The following is a 6,193-nucleotide window of genomic DNA, read 5'->3' as shown; positions in this document are numbered from 1 at the left end:
AGTGAAAGATATGCAAGACTTGTTTGTAATACCACAGCAATTTTTTTGAAGTCTAAAATGATTCTAAAATTTAATAATATATTTAAAATAATCATTAATAATGTTTCCAGGAAGAGAAAACCCCATTTTCATAGATTGGAGCCAGAAGGGGCTATTTGTTTTACACTACACTGTCCCCACTAATCTCAGCATATCCCTCTTAGGACATTCAAGCACAGCTTTATAAATCTTGAGATGTTCAATGTTTCCAATTTTATAGAAATGGGAAAGAGTTCATGAGTGAAAATTCCTTTGGGTAGCTTTAGTACAAAATTGAACTCACCTGAGGATCAAAATAAAATGCACAATCATTTTACATTTCATTAGCATATGGGGGTAGGTTATATTTATCGTTGTTAAGTGTTGTCATGCTTACATTTTCTGTGGATGTTTAGAATCATTGGAGTTAAATGAATCATCAATATGTAGGAAAAAATATTGAAAATTGAATCAGGTATGAAACTTATCATAGTCTCATATTTTGTCTTTTTATGATTTACTAAATAGAATTAATTTCATGTGTTATTTGCCACTTATTGAGAAATTCCTAATAAAAAAATTTAGGATGGTTATATATTCTCCACTAGATAGCGTGGTTTTCAAAACCATTAATCATTCCAAAAGTGGGAAAATGAAAGTAATGAGTGAGAAAATAGAAAGAAAACTAGCTACATCTGATGAAATGCTCTAAAATTATATTTTAAAGAATTATGTAATAGGTAATGAACTAATTGATCAGCGGTTCAGTTATATTGACTGCTCAACTCAAAACTTAATTAATTACTTGATTTATTAACTTAACAAATTTTTAATGAGAAATTAGTATGGCCACATTTTATGTATTGGGGAGGAAGTTCTTAGTAAAGAAGCAAAGTCACCTCTGTAGTGTAGTATATGTTCTAGGTTGGGAGATTGATGAACAAGTGAACAAATTAATTATAATAACAATAACTCAGTACTGATCAGGACTGTGAAGAATAAAGCACGGAGGGAACAGCGTTCGTTAGGGAGTGGAGTGACTATGATATGGTAACACTTAAGCAAAGACCTGAATGAAGTGAGGGAGCTTTCTGAGCACTGGCAACAGCAAGTGCAAAGACCCTGAGGCAGGAGCATGTTTCCAGTTGTCCAGCAATAGCAACAGACTGTGTGAAGGAAGTGGAGTTCCTTCCTAAGTAGGAAAGTGGTAAGACATGATGTACTCATCTAAAACTAAAGTATTTGTGCATGAATGACAGCCATTTCATAGTATTTCTAGAGAAAAAATAGTGTAACATTATTATGACAGAGCATTTTGTTTTACGAAGTTGAAGAGTTGGTAGTCATACACAGAAAAATTGAAAAATTCCTTTATTATCAACTAATTCTCTTTTCTTGAACTTAGGTCTTCTTTCTTTTGAAAATTATCTTGCAGTGATACTTTTTCTACCAAATGATTTACTGAAGACAGAAATATTAACTCCTTCAAGACGCTATACTTACAAAGCTCTGAAAAAAATATGCCGACCAAAAGCATATACCTTTATTACAACTCCATGTCATGTTTTTCTTCATTTTGGACTCTTGGAATAGTTTGTTTTTAACTAGAGAAATAAAAAAAAATTACACATACATTTATATTCTGTTACCATGATTAGTTATTTTAAGATTTTACTGAAAACTAGCCATACTCCATCTACCTCCTTTAACAAATTTCCCACTCTGTGTATACGTGCACACATGGAGTCCTTGCATGCATTTCTATTCTTGGGTTTGAGCCTTGTGTTACAAATATACTTGAATTGGCATACAATAGAGAAAATGTGAACATATGAATAAATCAAGTATAATAAATTTTATGACAAGCAGGATCTAAAAATTTTAAGGCCCCTTTTGGCCACCCTCATTCAGATATTACATATCTGGACATACTATTTTCTTCTTTTAGGTGGCATATTTTGAAGAGGAAAGGATATAACCTCTATAATTTAAATGCAGTGTGGACCATAAAGTGTGAGTTAATACGTGGAGAAGATCTGACAGGAATGAAACTAGATTATTGTGGATTCTATAACTCTAAGAAGTGAAGCCTAGAGATAATTTTGCCTTCTCAACAACTTTCTTGAAAGCACTCTTGACCTCTTTGTTCCTCAGGCTGTAGACCAGAGGCTTTACCATGGGGGTGATCATATTATAGAACACAGATGTGATTTTGTCTGTGTCCCTGGAATGACTGGAGTTGGGTGGGGAATACATAAAGATGACTGTCCCATAGAAGATAGAGATGCAGTGAGATGAGAAGCACAGGTGGATAAGAACTTCAGGTATCCCCAAGTGAGGGCATCTTTAGGATGGTAACAAATATGAACAGGTAGGAAATCAAGATTACCAAGAGAGCAGCAAAGGTGTTGAAGCTTGCCAGAACAGCAAGGATCAGCTCACTAATGTGTCTGTCAGAGCATGACAAAGCCATGACTGCTGGAATATCACAGAAAAAATGATCTACCAAATTGGATCTAGAGAAATACAGCCTGAAAATGTTCAGCGTGGATGGAAGCATTCAGTAAATCACAAAAGTAGGAGCCTGTGACCAGACAAGCACACACACTTGTCATTACGGTGTTATAATGTAGGGGTTTACACTCTGCTGTGTAGCGGTCATACGCCATTGAGGCCAAGAGGTAACTTTCCACAGTGCAAAGACTGCAAAAAAGAACATCTGAGCAGCACATACATTGTAGGAGATGACCTTATCTCCTATGAGGAACCCAGCTATCACTTTAGGAGTGACAGCAGTGGAGTAACCAAAGTCCACCAGAGAAAATTTACCAAGGAAAAAGTGCATGGGAGTGTGGAGACAAGAATCCAAGAGAATCAACAAGATCATTCCCAGGTTTCCAACCACATTGATGAGATAAATGAGAGTGACAGTGGTAAAGAGAGGGATCTGATCTTCTGGGGCATTGGTTAGTCCCAGCAGGATGAACTCAGTCACTTCTGTATTGTTCTCCATGGATGTTATTTGGAAATCACAGGATGCCCTATAGCAATGGAAATAAAGGAACAGAGTGATTAACAAAGAAAAGATTTAAGTAAAATTTATTAAATATTATATGTATTCATTTTCATTATAGCAATAATTTGTATGTCAAGATTCTATAGCTCTAAAGTATGGACTAAACAATAAAGTTTAAGGCACAAATTATCTGTAGAGTTTCACACTTTTGAAGCTGAAAGATTTTCATGGATCACTTTCCAAATTCAAATTTTGTAAATTTGTAGCCTGAAATGTGGAAAATGTAATGTCTTAATTCAGATGAAATGTGTTGAATGGATATATCTGTCAATTCAGTTTTCCTAAGCTTAATAAATAAATATGCCAGAACTGCTCAAGACACTTTATATGTATATTCATTTATTATTCTCCATAACCCTATGGGGTTGATTAATTATTATCCCCATTTAACTCATGAAGCACAGGGATTGAGTAATGTATTTAAGTTTACAAAATTATTACTGCCAAAACCAAGCTTTGTACCCATGCAGAATGATTTCCAAGTCTACTGGTCTTACCTACCTTTAGATCAAATTGAATTTAATTCAAATTACAATTGCTCTATGTCTCCAGAGTTCTAAACTCAGTGTTTGGAGTTTCCCAATAAAGTAACTGAGAGATGTATGTGCAGTGTGTGTGGTGGTATAATTGGGAAGCAGGGGCATGTACAACCAGAAGAGGCACTTGTGAAGGGGAAGGCACAGCATTGAGTATAAAGCTTTGGTTCTGGGACTAGGTGCATATCAACCATACCATTTACTACTTAGGAATCATAGGTCCATCTTAACTCCCCTGATCCTGAGTTTTTTCATCTGTGAAATGAAAATAGTACGGAGATCTAACTCAGAGTATTATTGTAAGAATTAAATGATAATGCATTAAATCAATGAGTAAAATGCTAGGTATTTAGCACAGACTGATTAGTGTTAGGCATAATATTGGTAGTAAGATGGAATGATAGACTTCATGTTTGTTTGAGAAAGGTGGACAGTGAAAGGCTCCAGTGTGGATGAGTTTTTTAGTCTTGTAGCCTCCCTCTTCAGCTTGCCTTTTTTGACTCACGTGGTCCACTGAGATTTTCTGTTTCTCCAGTGTTTGTCAGTCTGTCCCTCCTCTGTCTGCATGAGTGGATGTTCTAGTTATTTCATGTGGGCCATTCTTTTGCTTAATTTCTTCTTTAAAATCCACGTTTTAGCTTGGATTGAAAGAGTTTCCTCTCTTAAATTCATTCTTCTCTCATTTCTGTTATCCCGTAGTTGAATCACAGAGATCAGCGGGTGAAAGTTCCTAGTTTGTTGGCTACAGATCTGTTTTATTGGCTAATTATAGGTTTTAAATTTTTTTATTTGAATCTATTCTTGTATAAGAACAGTTTTTTAAATCTTTTTTTAAACTTTTTATTGAGATTATGATAGTTTACAACCTTGTGAAATTTCAGTTGTACATTTTTGTTAGTCATGTTGTAGGTGCACCACTTCACCCTTTGTGCCCTCCCCCACTCCCCCTTTACCTTGGTAACCACCAATCAGTTCTCTTTGTCTCTATGTTTAACTTCCACCTATGAGTGGAGTCATACAGAGTTCGTCTTTCTCTATCTGGCTTATTTCACTTAACATAATACCCTCAAGGTCCATCCATGTTGTTGTGAATGAGACGATTTTATTCTTTTTATGGCTGAGTAGTATTCCATTGTATTTATCTTTTTATTTGACTCTGAAGCCTTTAGAAGGGCATCTAATTATTGTTCTACTGATCTTCCTTAATCTTTTCACAGCTTCCTTTACATGCCTGGCCTGTAAATTCATTTTGTTTTCCAACATTTGTCAATCACAACCACTTGTAGAATATACTGTGTTCCACAATCCATATTAAGATCTATACACATTTATATTTGTGTATGTGTGTATATATATACATATATATCTTTGCATTAAATCCTCACAATAATGTTATAAGGTAAGTGTTATTATTATTCCCATTTTACCATTAAGAGAACTGACGACTTGAGGAATTATGTAAAGCTCTACAATTAATATCTACTTTGAGATAATTCCAGATTTAAGATTTAAACACAGCTGTGAAAAAGTCAAAAGCCTGTGCTTTTAGCCACCTCACTGTCAGCATTTATAGATGTGCTAGTAATAGCAAGAGTCGGATTATGAGAAAAGTTTAAAGTGGAGTATGGATCTTGCTAATTCAACATGGTTTATTTTACACTTGTTTTTTTTAAACCTTCACTGAGAGGCCAACAGATGAAATTAATGCCTACTCAATCAGAGCATCATCTATCCGTTTTTATTTTATTAATCTTTTTTTAGGAAAGCAGTATGATTATGTTTCAAAAGTATCACTAAACTCCCAAATGATGGAAGTTTTGATACTTATGTCCAGCCTCAACTTGCTGCTGTAGCCAAATATTCAGAAAATCTATTTCTGTGCTTAAATAACTCATAGTAGGTATGGCTGCCCCATTGCTTTTGTACAAAGTAAACTTCTCACTAACAGTGTATATGGAATATGGAAGCTTACTGGAAAAGCTGCTGCTGGAAAAGAAGGGGCATTCAATCCTGAATAATGAGTCGCAAATAAGAAATTCAGCCATAGTGTAATGCACATATATCATGAGGGATGTTCTCTGTCAGTATTGGTCAAAGATTTCCAAGGTCTCTGTGGCAAGTAGAGATGGAGGGACTAACACAACACTGAGCTAGGAACCTGTGTTCAAATACTGAATCTACCATGCATTCTTTGTTTTCTCTTGGAGGAGTCTCTTATCTTCTTCTTATCTGTAAAATAAAAAATAAAAGTATCTAGCCCACATAATTCAAGGAAATGTGTCTGCTAATAGCAAATAAGAGAAGCTCTATAAAACATCTTGCTGAGGGTTATCATTTTAAAGTCAATCATTATAATTTTTCATCTCAAATTGTTCTTCCTGACCATGATTAGGGGTTCATAGCAAATCCTCAGGTCTGGATTTGGGAGTTGGAGGAAAACCCTGCATGTACTGACAGCTATTAACATTCAGATGAATAAAAGCACACAGTCTGGTCCTTCTAAAATAATGTCACAATGAAATATATTGGGATTTTAGAGGCTAATTCATGGGAATCAAGAGGG

General features: G+C 35.0%; 1 pseudogene; it reads right to left on the bottom strand.

The window, feature by feature from the left end:
* Window positions 1-2,094: 2,094 nt before the first annotated feature.
* On the bottom strand, window positions 2,095-3,031 carry LOC124229297 (olfactory receptor 5B2-like; annotated as a pseudogene).
* Between the last annotated feature and the right edge of the window lie 3,162 nt (window positions 3,032-6,193).

This window comes from Equus quagga, chromosome 17 (genome assembly GCF_021613505.1).
Source record: "Equus quagga isolate Etosha38 chromosome 17, UCLA_HA_Equagga_1.0, whole genome shotgun sequence".
Classification (NCBI taxonomy): domain Eukaryota; kingdom Metazoa; phylum Chordata; class Mammalia; order Perissodactyla; family Equidae; genus Equus; species Equus quagga.
This window is presented reverse-complemented; position numbering and strand designations above follow the sequence as displayed.